Source organism: Centrocercus urophasianus, unplaced genomic scaffold (assembly GCF_019232065.1).
Source record: "Centrocercus urophasianus isolate 14NV4802_14NV808 unplaced genomic scaffold, USGS_Curo_1.0 seq_11, whole genome shotgun sequence".
Lineage (NCBI taxonomy): Eukaryota > Metazoa > Chordata > Aves > Galliformes > Phasianidae > Centrocercus > Centrocercus urophasianus.
This window is the reverse complement of record NW_024884253.1, coordinates 55723286-55736447: the sequence shown is the minus strand read 5'-3', so window position 1 is coordinate 55736447 and position 13162 is coordinate 55723286. Positions and strand designations below refer to the sequence as shown.

The window sequence follows — 13162 nt, the reverse complement described above, 5'->3', positions numbered from 1 at the left end:
ATCTGTCTCGTGACAACAACATATAGCAGGATACAGTGGGAAGGTTCAACCTTTTCTGCCATACCACCAATATTCGCCTCTGATGTTGTGGGCCAAAATAATAGAATAGGAGGCACTACTTTTGGAGCAGCCCTTGTGAAATATATAACATAGTTATTGTATGTAGCAACATTTATTTTAATTTTAATACTTTTATTTAAAAACAAAACAAAACAAAAAAGAAGAGAACAAAAACATAAAAGTAGTGGGATATTTGTTTTTGTGAAGCTAATGCATCAGTCTGATGTGATAGCAGTGGTGGCAACTCTTAGTGAGCTCTCAAGGTGCTCATCAGAGAGTCTGATGAAATTTTACTCTCCCTTTGCTTCATCCTTGGCAATATTTGTTCACAAATATGTGTACTGCTAAAAATGGTAACATGAATAAGGCGTGATTGTGAAGTGAGGGATTATTATCTCCTATAAAAGTCTGATAAAGAGACATGATCAGATTTTTGAATTGAATATCTGATTGCAACTCCATATGTACCATTTGAAAGATGTATTTATGTCAAATGAAACTGGAGTTCAAATACATTGATGAACTAAATATATTTCTTTGAAATCTTGAAACCTGTTCTCAAATTTCCTTTGTCAGAACGGAAAATAAGGTTACACACCTTTCACAGGACTGCGCTTAGGCAATGCATCAAAATACATACAGTTATTTGCCATCACCTGAGTCAGCGCGGCACAGCACTGCCCTCCTCGTGTCCTTGTTTCAGCCCAGACTGCATCAATAGCACACCTACGTTTGGTTGTTGATGAGCAATGGATGCCAGCCCAGGGCCACTAAGATGGTAGAGGACGGGGGGTAGCCACATTGCTTGCTGGGCCAGGCAGAGTGCAGCTCACAGGCTGCAGGTTGGAGGTGCCTGGTTTAAGGAAACAGGACAGCTATCACTCTTTTTATCTAAGTAAGTTGTTAGAATATGAATATTATGGCAGTTCTCCAGCATCTCAGAAATGGATACAGTAGGACATGTGATGGCAGAAATGACTGAAGTTTTGACTCCAAGTCAATAGCTATGCTTTAATTATTACCAATGTTTGCCTTAAATATGAGATTTCTTCAGACCACATGCACTTTCAGTTCTGAATCTGTAAGTCTGTTTAGGTCTGTTCTGGTACATCTTGGGAAAAAAATAAATTATTAAACATTTTCTCAGACATGAGTTTGAGAAAGGCATGTTGCAGTGCTTTTGATAGCTATGGCTACAGCTTCTTGGATTTGTCATTTCGTACCTTGCTGTCTTATGATTTTGTCTTCATCCTCAAGAGCAAGCACTGACTGCAGATGTACACAATTACAGCTCATGGCTTTTTATTTTTACAAAGAAATAAACATTAGTGATCAGCTAATGCAGCTCCTCACCCATCCACCTGCCCCTGGGATTTCCTTTACTGGCTGCTCTTCTCATTAACCTGCGTTAAGGTAACTTACCAGATAAGCACTCTGGGGAATGGGTGCTGACTGCGACTGCACAGAGCCTCCTAGCTGAAAGTGGTGACCTCTGTGTGGGGGTTGTGGGAATCGGAGGTGTGAAGGCTGGCTAGATCGCACTGCAGGATCCATCCCTGACTGCAGGAGAGCCATATGCTGCCTTCAATGACAACTCCAGAAGCAGGGACTTCCTCTGTTACTTCTGAGGTCCACTCTGAAATCAAAAAGAGGGAAACATACAATCAAAATCACAGCTGAACTTCTTGATATCCTGTCGAATTTTTCTTTTGATCATCGCATCAAAAACTCTGGGACTGTCCTAAATTATCCTGTTCCCTACTTGGTATTGATGTCTGTCTGATACTTACACACCGTTAAATTCTACTCCTAATCAAAATATAATTCACTTAATCTTCTGTATAAATGAATCCCCCCCAGACTCTTAATCATTTGGATTACTCTGTGCTGGACTCTATCCAATTTCTTGATGACATTTCTAGATTGACATGTACCAAACTGTACACACTATTTTTGATGCAGCCTCAACCGTGCTACATACAAGTAAACTGTCGCTGGAGCTTGTCAGAAGGACTCTTGAGGAAGCCAAACAGCATTGGCTTCATATCTTTTTTTTCTGTAAGAAAGCATAATGCTTTGACATTTTCAAGATGAAGCATTTTCATTTAAGATTTTGAAATAACTTCCTGTTTTGCTTTTTTTTGGATAACACTGAAAATCCTCCGGACATGTGTATTGCATCCAGGCTGGAAAGCAGCATCTTCTGATTTGAACAGCTGCAAAGATATTCACTGCTGTATTTTCTCTCCCCTGCATGCTGTCACCTAGACTGTCACTTACAAGCCTTATCATTACTTTATTATTTACTTTATTATTTATTATTTCTTTATTTTTTACTTATCAACTTTGCAGTAGTGCAGACCAAATAGAGACCCAATCTGCTACTCTCCACCTTGTCCACCCCCACCCATTCCCACAATATAAAAAATGTTAAATAAAGCTATGTCTAGCTCAGATGCCTGTGCAGCACCCCTGCAGGCAGCTCCCAATAGCTCAACACCACAATTTATCATTTTCCTTGTTTTATGGTCCTTCAGTTCACTCTCAGTTTACGTGACAAAGCTGACATTCACATCAATTTTAATTCATACTTCAAGTAAGATTTGAGGCAGCCCCATAACTACACGCTTCAGGAGAGTTCAGATACATTGCCTTTCCTTTGCTACTTTTGCCCAATATTGTAAATTTATATAAAAAGTTTGTCTGGCATGATCTATTCTCCATAATATTAATTCCATGCTGTTAATTGTGCTTATGGTTTGATTTCTCTCTTAACATACACACCACAGAAACTGGACACATAGTGGCTGGATTGATGCATTTTTTAAGCTTTACTTTCTACCTTCAGAAGTTCAGTATTTCATTTGCTTTTTTCCCCTGGCTCCCTGGTACTTTCCTATCAGACTCTGTAACTTTCCGTAAATAATTGCGAGTGTTCTTTAAGTTCATTAGCTAATTCCCTTAACACTCTGAAATGCATGCACACCTGCTGATCTGTATATATATTCAGATGCTTTAAGTATTCTCTTACCTGCTTTTCATCAATAGCTTTGACAAAGTTGTCATTGCTTCTTAATTATCCATTTCTCCTTATTTTTTTAACAGGTTTTTATAATGCATTTCAGTAGTTTACCCAATTTAGAACCATCATTGATTTAATCTTCCTCCTCATTTATTAATGCCTACCTTTACTCCATGATTTTTTCTTCTCTGAATTTATTTCAAAAGTTCCTCTTCTTGTTTCCCTAATAGGCCTTACTTTGAGAGCTTTTCTTCTTCATACTGTTATTTTGGGTTTTTCTTCTTCTTTTGATATGGGTAGTGGTGATTTTTTATACATTTATTTATTTACTCACTTACTAATAACTTATTTATTTTCTCTCTCTTTTTTTTTTTTCCTCTCTTTTTTTTTTTTTTTTTTTTTTTTTTTTTTTTTTTTTTTAACTTCTGAGTCCATTGCAGATATAGTGCCTGTTTCATGAGATTCTGGGGGGTTGGATGGTTTGTTTTCATTCCCCCTCCATTTGTTACCACACATACAAATCGCAGCTGTATGGTTTGTCTGTATGACAGCACCTACCCATGACTACTGATACCACAGAGGCTGCCACCCCAAGAAAGTCCATTCACCTTCTTCCTTATCTTCAGCTGTTTGCTTACTCACCTGTCATGTATTTTCCATCCTCTAGACAGGGATAAAACTGTCTGGTCTTTCAGTACAAAACAGTGAATGTCTCCTCCCTTCTTGTGACCTTCAATCATAGTAGGACTGCAAAGAACAGTGGTGGCTGTTGGCACAGATGGGATCCTGATCTATGTTGAGAGACATCCAGAGAAGGGCCAAAAACATGATCCATGGAATTGAACACCTCTCCTATGAAAACAGGCTGAGAGAGCTGGGACTGTTCAGCATGGAGAAGAGAAGGCTCCGAGGGGACCTGAGAGTGGCCTTTCAGAATCTAAAGGGGAGCTACAGGAGAGAAGAGGACTCTTCAGCAGGGTCTGTGGTGACAGAAAAAGGGGAAATGGTTTCAAGCTCAAAAGAGGGTAGATTTAGGTTGGATATAAGGAAAACAATTGTTTACAGTGAGGGTGGTGAGACACTGGAACAGGTTGCCCAGTGACATGATTGATGCCCCATCTCTGGAGACTTTCAAAGTAAGGCTGGATCAGGCCCTGGGCAACCTGATCTAGCTGTGGATGTCCCTGTTCATTGCAAGGGAGCTGGACTAGATGGCCTTCAGATGCTCCTTTCATCTCTAAGAATTCTATGATTCTATGATCTTGCTGTCTTCCATTTTCCTTTCCTTTTTATGGTGGCATAGGACTAGTTAACGAGAGCCAGACATCTCACTGTGTGTGTGTGTGTCTATGGGCAGCTACTCATTACCCATTCAGTTTTGGAGTCTGTCTGTTAAGAGACTCTTCTCACTGTATGATATATGGGTAACAATCAAACACAAAGGTTTAAATCAGGCAAACATTTATTTGGGAAGCTGGGGAACTAGGGAGCACAGTGGATTTTTTCATGAAAGATGGTTGGGTAATCTGTTCCTTCCCTAAAAAGTGAAGCTCAACTCATGCTTGGAGCAATGCAGGGGGAAAGTCAAGACAGCTGTGTGCAGAAGCAGGCTGGTATACCACAAGGATCTGTAGAGGCAAGACATTTTGTATGAGACAATTTATAAAAGGCAAGACCCGAACAGGCAGAAAAAGACGAGGCACCAAGGAAGAAAGCGAAAAAACTTGTACTATAAAAGGAGAGAGCAAGGAGCCAGAGCAGAAAAGAAAACAGATTTCCACTTAGGAAAAAGAAAAGAGTGAGGTTCACATGAAGAAGCATGTCTGACCATGACGGATGATCAGGGAGCCACTTTTCAAAGCTGATACAGAAACTGGAAGAGTAAGCTGCTTGCCAGGGAGTGCATGGTAGGCAGGTAGAAAGCAAAGTATTGACTGCCGATCTTCAGCACCAAGAGCATTGTCAGATCAAGGATGTTTTCATTAGGAAAGACACTCAAAGTGAGTTATCTGTCAGATGTCTTCAGAAGGAAAATGTGAGTGCTCAGAGATTAATGAACTACTTAAGGAAGTCACCTGAATAGCAGAGCACACAGGCTGCAAGGCAAAGGAAAGGGTTGTGAGGAAAGACTCCAGACCCATCTAAGCGAGCAGCGATCCCACACTGTGTTCTTAGAGTCAAGTACAGAATCAGAGAATGAGAAAAGGGTCTGAACAGCAAATAAAGCTATTTCCTTAGCCAGGCAGTACAGGGGTAAAGTAATGATTCCCCACAAAAAGGAAAGTTTGCCAGAAAATTAAGCTGAGTTAAACCTTGCAAAAGAGATTAAAACAAATAGCTATTTCATCAGCTGTCTAAATAAAAAGCGAACACAGAGTGAATAAATGGAGCTGATACAGAGGGCAAATGTAGCAGGAACTAAAGATAGCCTATGAATAGCCCAAAATAAAATGAATACCTTTGCCTCTACTTTCAATGCATATGGCAGGAGGACAAAGGGTAATTAGTGGAAAAGTGGGTATTAATACCTACCACATTCAATATACAGGCAGAACTCAGATAAGTGAGAGAGCTGAATACCATGAATTTTGAAGGCACGATTCCACTTGGAACGAGCGCTCTGATAATAAGCATCCTTCATTTAGCTATCAGGTCACAAGTACTACCAGGGCTGCACCCTACTTCAATGCTAAGTCTCAATTTCCTTCCCTGCACCCCTTCCAACCATACGTTCATCTTGCTCTTCATTTTCCCAATTTTTTTTTAACAACGACTTCTCAGACAGTGACTTCTCCCTACTTCTGCTCCATAAAACCAATGATTTGTCTGAGGATTTTGGTGAACTTGTTCCCAAACACATTCAACATGGGATGGTATGAAAAGCTTTAGGCAAATGATTGAGAAAAGAAGAAAAAAAAAAAAATAAAGGTCTGCCAAAATTACAAACATCTGAAAAACAGGGTGTATTGCAGATAGGAATATAAAACAGTAATAGTAATATCAGAAAGTAAGATGTTACACAACTTGTGAAAATACCTTGCCTCTGCTAACACAGAATTTGAGTGAGGGGTGCTCTGTCTATCTTTCCTCTCAGCAAACCACTCCAAGTCACAAAAATGAATAAAGAGAAACATTCTCAGCACCTTCCAGAACCTCACCTCCAGCTCAGTGTCTCCTTATAAGCCCAGCCCTATGAATAATGTGAAGGATGAGGTTCTGACAGAGTTAATGGTAAAGAAACTGCAACACTTGTACTGAGCTGACTGCTTTTCAGAAAAACAATACCTGCTTCCTCCTCTCCCAGAGAGTTTAATTTTCAGTGTAGTTATTGTTAGCCATCCTCTTCTAGTTACAAGCAAAAAGCAGAGTTTATTTTACATCATCTATATTCCTTCTTCCTTAGCGGTATTTAATGACATGAAGGAGCTGAAAACTTGTTCTCAGCCAAGCCAATATCCTATGAGTTATAAATGACATTTCATCCTCATATGCAGATTTTCTATGCCTAAGTGAATTATTTACAAGTTACAGCTTGTGGGCTCCAACAATCAGCTGCCAGAGATTTACACCTACACTGAGTCCTGCTCTCCTGCTGGGAGAATGTGAAGTTTTCCACCACCCTTTAAGATCTGAAGACTTAACAGAGAATAACTCTTCCTGAAGCTGGCATTGCCTTTCTTGGGATGGTGGCTGACTAGGCATTGCTTAGGGAGAGAAAATAATGGTGAGCTGAAACACCAAGACTGACTGCTTCAGCAGCTTAAAATAGGCTCTTTTTCTTCCTCTGCATGCAGCTGCAAATCAAATGTATCGTGGATCATTTAAATACTGCACTTTCAGACTTGTAAGCTTAGTGCCAAAAGTAGTCATAGTATTGTTTTGTTTTGTTTTCAAAGGAAAAAAGTATAGAAAATGAGTGCTACTGTTATTTACAAACTAACAGGAATGTGGATAACAAAAAAAATGGAAGTTACTTAGATTACTCCAAAAGCAATGCCTCCTATTTATTATCACGGACACTTAATGGATACAAAGAGCCCAATGACACTATTTGAAAGAGCAAATTCTCAGCTACAGAAAATTATTTTTCAACATAGTCACCACCATTAGCTCTGCATTTTCTTCAGTGATGTTCAAAATGTTGCCCACAAAGTCCATCTTTCATCATCCATACAGATGGAAATCAGAAGGTACCAAATCTGGATATGCAAAGGGTGTGGCAGGACAGTCCAGCCAAGACTGGCAATGTACTCAACAGTATTCCAACTGGTATAGGGTCTGGATTTATTGTGTTGCAAGAGAAAGGTTGTCTTCTTTTCTGGCCTGATTGTGGAAGTTCAAGCCTTCAGCTTAGTCAGGATCAAGATATAGCAATCAGAGTTGATGGAGTGTTCAGGGTCCAGGAAGTCCAGAAGGATCACCCTTTTCCTGTCCCAAAAGACAAGTGTATGGGAACTGCTGAGTCACAGCCTGAACCTCTGATTGATCACCTGAGGCAAGCCATGAGTCAGCCAGAGGAGTACAGGTGAAGGCAATTCAGCTGTGCTGCTGGAAGGGGTGGAGCCAGGCTCCACCTCTCCTAGACCTATTTAAGAGCTGGCTACCAGTGGGGAAGGATCTCTTCTGGAGTTTTCTAAGTGAGCCCAGGATAAGGGTGAGCTTTCTATCTATTCTGTTTTTGTTATCATTATCTGCTTTGCCAAACTCTCTTGTTTATTTTGTAATTGTAGCATCTTAATATTCATTGATCGTACAACGGGGCACATCGCTTTACTCACTGAGAGCTACATCTTAAACTTTTAATGATGAATTCACATGTTGCCACTCCATGGACTGCCATTTTGACCCCAGCTCATAGTAGCGACAACACATTTCATCACCAGTAATGATGCGATCTGGGAAAGTATCACCTTCAGCCTCATGTTAGTTCAGTAGATTCTGACTATCCTGCATATAGTGTTCTTTCTGTTCCTGTACAAGCATTCATGGGTCCCACCTGCTGCAAACTTTGTGATGTTCCAGTGTTGCCACTGTTGTTTCCAGTGCAATGAAGCCAATATTCAGCTCTGTAAATGGTTTCCTGGTTGTAATTTGCTGATATGTACACATGATCTAATTCAGACCTCTTCATTTTGAGGTGTGACAGCTGTGCATGGCTATCTGGAACATGCCTTGTCTGTAACCACTGCTGAAAGGCAACACCCACCACCTCACATTCGCTCTTTGGTCTCCATAAACATTCAGCAAGTGAATGTCACTGGGTACTATTTTTTCTGCATGGAGGAATTCAGTTTCACGCCTTTGCTCCATCTGCACTTCCATGTCAAATGCCTTTCTGTAAGACTGCCCCTCTGCTGCCATCTGTCACGTGGCAACAAAATGTAATGGGATATTGGTGGAAAGGTTCAACCTCTCCTGCCGTACCACCAACATCCACCTCTGATGCTGTGGACCAACATAATAAGAGACATTATTTTCAGAGAAGCTCTTGTAGAAATTCTCTGTGAAAGTACAAGTTCAGGTTTAAAAGAAGTGGAGCAGGATAAAAGCTTCAAAATCATATCAGATTTAAAGTTACTTGAAGCAAACTGTGAGGTATTTTGAAAGCTGTGCTTCTCTTGCTTAGTCTTTTTATTGCTGAGAGAACTGCGGAGAGTAGAGCATTATGAGGTGGGATCACAGGTGTGTGAGCATTGACAACGTGGCGCTGCATTGCCAGGAGCCAAGTGTCCCAGCAAGCGTGTGTGCAGTGCACTCATGGCTCCTCCCTGATGCCACACCTGGGCTTTCCTTCTCCTTTGTTATCTTCATTAAATGGCAGTGTTTACACCCAGGGGGAAACCAGAGCAGTATTGCAATTTCAGATCTCAGAAAAGCAGTAGAAGCTGTCTACCTGGTTACATGCAGGTGGCAAAACATGGCAAAAATGTCATTTGGGGGGAACAGTCTCTCACTGGCAGGGAATTGGCCTGGAAGACATAGCCATTTCTTTCCTAATCAGGTATCTGTGATCCTGAAGTACTCAGCGTGACTCTCTCCTTACATTTGAATCTCCACTGATAGGAGGTAATCTACTACTACTTCTGTTTTCCCCCCCATCCAGTTTGTTTGTTATATTATTAAGCTGCTTGTAAAATTGTTTGAGTATGCTTTTACCTAACTAGCCTTCTGGGGAAAAAGAACAACAAAAGACCCCTAAGTGTCAGGCTCCTTCCACTGATGGATAAGATATTGGTGCTAGATGAGCTCATCCTTCACTCCCCTCGGGTCACATGTGGAAGAGTCTGACATAGAAACTAAGCAGTCAGTAACAGTTCTTAGTAAGGTGTTTTAAACTTTCACAGCTCTGGGACTTGATCCAGATTGTCAGTTCAATACATATATACCTGCTTAATTGTAAGACAATAAATTCTCATTGACTGTAATAGTCACTATGTGTTTTGCTGAATTTGAGACCCATGTCAACACCTGAGGCTTGCTATCTGTCTGCTAATACCTGCCTGCATCTAATGCTGTCTCCATGAGCCTCCTAACATCATCTACCTCAGAGAGGGATGTGAGGAGTGCAGACGAGCTGATCACTTGTTTTCTAAAGTAGTATGTAGCATGAAAATCTAAAGTGGCTTTGAGAGAGAAATATCACTAGAAAGTAGATAAAATGTTCCTGCAGGAAAGAAGAGTAAAGCTTTATTTCATTTCATTCCACTTGCTGATAAAAGGCTTGTGTTCTGGTTGAGAGTCTTCCTCACCGTGCTAATAAATACCTTTTTCCTTTAAACCAGAAAACAGTAAAATGGCAATTAATTTAGACCAGCTAAAATATATAATTACTTGGTCATAAAATGGACCATAAAAATACTGTGTTGTTGAATCCATTTCATTAGTAGCAAGTACATAAAAACTTTCGGTGTATAAGGACATAAGCCTTGTTCTTCCTTGTTTTCAAATTAGTGGGGTTTTTTTTTGTTGCTGCTCTTGGTTTTGGTAGTATTGTTTTTCTTTTTGCTCTCAGCAGCATTACTCTAGAAGCTGTGCATATACTCCTTCATTTTGTTACCTATATCAGTATAGCTTTGGCTTGTTAAACTCAAAAGTATTATCATAACTTGAGAATCTAAAACCAAAAACTGTATGTCACATCTACCCAGGCTGAATGTTGATGTCAGTAGATTCGTTTTAGCAGGCAGATGTGTTTTGGGCTTTCTTTTTGAATCCCAGAATCTGGGAATAGTGCAGATAAATTGGTAAATTAAGCAGTAGAGATAATCCTGTAGAGCTGCCTTCCAAACTTTCATCTCATTATTTGTTGGCTGTTTTCAATCTGAAAGAGTATACAAGTCTTTCAAGATGTGCATGTCTTAACTATAAAGTGTTCCTACTCAAAAAAACAATAATGGCAACAAAGAAAAATAGAACCTTGGGAAATAAGGAAACTTTTCCCCGGAGATTTTAATCGGTGGTTAATCCAGCATGTTTGCTTTGCAGTGTCACCCATTCCTGTGAAACACAGCACTCTTCAGTGATCAAGAATCCAAGCTGGCATAAAGAACTTCTTCATTAGGACATCAAAACTGGAGGAATATTTTTGGTTTTTACTGTAACTTTTTCTTGGAAGTGTGTTCACTTATTTCACGACCACCTAAGGCTCTCTAAGGCATGCAGCAACACAGTTTGAGACATCTCTGTGATGTTCTGTACATCATATAGTTGCTAACAACCTGTCAAAGTCATCCTGACACCAAACTGAGAAGCCAATAGTTTTAGTAACATATTAGCAGAGATGAAAAAAGATGGTCCTCATTATTGTAATAAAATCAACAGAGACACGCTGAGAATCAATTACTGATTTTGTGACCTGTTGAACTAAACCTCAGTGAAGTGGGAAACTGCACAGAGCATCTTACATTATCAAATGATTTAGGATAGAGCACTGTCTGAAGACTTGCAACAAGTCAAGGCAAATACGTTTCCTTAAATTGTAGCTTGCTTAATTACCTTGTTCATGAGCACAAAGATCAAATTGAGCAACTTAAGGTGCTGATGCACTGTGCCAGCTGGACATGAAGAGGAAATAATTAACACACACAAGAGCCAAGTTTAAGGATGAGACTCTTACTGACAACAGCAAGGAGATCCAAAGTTAAGGCAGACACTGTGTCCTTGACTGGATCCATGTGCCTACAATTTGCAGCACATATTGGACTGGGGAAGAGCACCATGTGTTGCAGCCATTTCAAGTAAGCAGATGGCTTTTTAAAGCACTCGATGTAGGGAAAGCAAAGCCCTTTCAAAGGCTGGCATTTCACTCTCATTATTTGTCACAGATTGTTCCACTCTTGCCTTTGCAACACCCGAGTATCATCAAGAAAACTTTCTTTCATGAAAGGTACTGTGCAAACAAAAATATATAAATTTTTTATATAATGAAGGTACCAATGAAATAGGAAATTAGTAATGGTATTTCATAGCTGTAAAGCAACATCCAAAATTATTTCCTTTCTCTTTTCTAAAACCTAGCCTTGAAGAGAAAACTGAAATTTGCTTAAAAATCTTCTTCATGCTCCATCGCTCTTCTCAAGGCCACAGCAACATCTTTCTTCCTACTGGAACATCTCCCAAAAGCAATGTTTTTCCTCCATAAGCAAGCTCAGCAGCACTAAGGTGCACAGTAATTGTTGACCAATGAAGAACCGAACCTACGAGGCCAACTTCCATTACTTCCTGCATTTTTCTCAGAGGATCTCCTATGCCTGCCTGAAGGCACCCAAGATAAACACAAAGAAACCACCTCATTCTAGCATATCATCTTGAAGGATGGACTCTTTGGAGTACTGCACACTACAGAATTGTTATGATCAGAGGGGCCAGATGTCACCAGCTGAGTCATTCATTTGATGTTGCACCATTGCGTGGTACTGCTGCCATAGATACTGCCCTGCCCTTATGGTGGCTGCTGTGATTCATTGAAAGTAATATCATCCCAACTGCCACTCCAGGGAATCTTGCAGGCATGATTTTCTAACACAGAACGACCCATTAAAAATAACTGCCAGAAATACTGCACTTTATAAAAGGGCATCTTTATTAATTCTCACGGTGGGTCACCAGAAAGTCCCAGGAACTACTGTACTCATGGGGTAATTTGTAGTTATCAGAAACATTGCATTTAATGTCTTTATTCCAGTGGAACTGGAGCCCACTGGTTACTAAACAGCCTCCTCCTCTTAAATCACAGAAATAAAAGAGGAGAGAGACTCATCAGATTATTTTATCAATCCACTCTTTGAATGCAAAATTGGCAAATGTATAGTCTTTGCCGCCAAAACATTCAGAGCCAGGGACACTCACCACTGTGCTACATGCCACTTCACTTATCAGTGCCTACTAGTGTTTGGCCTTTCTCCTAAAACAATGAATTCCTGTGTATGCAGCACAGCACTTCAGCCTTTGGATAGAGCCTCATCCAAAGAATAGACTCTAAATGACTGCAGAGTGCTGTGGACTGATTCACTCACCTGATCTGTTTATTCTTCCAACTCTATTGGAGTAGGACCTGGTGTTTCACTTGGGTAGTTAGACTGAAGGATTCTAAACTTCTATTTTTATCAAGTGAAAGACTCTTCTCAGAACTAAACAAAAATTCCACAACATTTAAACAAAAGTATTAACTTCACTTCTTCATGCTTGTGTTCTATGAGAACATCAGGTGACAACAAATCTTACGTACTTGTATTGCTAGTTAAAACGGGTGCCAAACTTCCTGAAGATCTATCCTGTTTCCCAACACTGAAGTTCATTGTATGGTGGGTTGGCAATGGCAAAGTCCCCCAAAGAAGAGCACATAACAAGATGTTATGCATGAACTTATCAGCATTGTCCTAAAATGTTACCGTTATAAATGTCCTACAAAAAGTAACCATCACAGAATAGAGTAGAATGGCTATGGTAACTAGATAACATAGATAGTTATCTAGGCACAAAAACACTCTTTTTAAGCTCCTTCCAGTGAAATGCTTTCCTCTAGTATTCCAGGTTTAGTGTTGACTCAAATACAGTGGCTCAAAGTTACAAAGCATAGAC

General features: G+C 40.0%; 2 long non-coding RNA genes across 4 annotated transcripts in view; one reads left to right on the top strand and one right to left on the bottom strand.

Moving 5' to 3' along the window:
* LOC122155235 overlaps nucleotides 1-13162 on the bottom strand; it is a 63958-nt gene that overhangs the window by 33679 nt on the left and 17117 nt on the right. The window contains exon 3 of the long non-coding RNA XR_006167187.1: nucleotides 1483-1696. This is a non-coding gene — a long non-coding RNA (uncharacterized LOC122155235). The remainder of the gene's footprint in view (nucleotides 1-1482; nucleotides 1697-13162) is intronic.
* LOC122155234 lies at nucleotides 7698-12730 on the top strand. Of its 3 annotated transcripts, none has more exons than XR_006167186.1 (3): nucleotides 7698-7736; nucleotides 10568-11468; nucleotides 11600-12730. It is a non-coding gene; the product is annotated as an uncharacterized LOC122155234 (long non-coding RNA). The 3 variants fall into 3 exon arrangements; XR_006167185.1 differs by adding an exon at nucleotides 9084-9148 and having other exon boundaries at nucleotides 7711-7736; nucleotides 10568-12730; XR_006167184.1 differs by having other exon boundaries at nucleotides 10568-12730.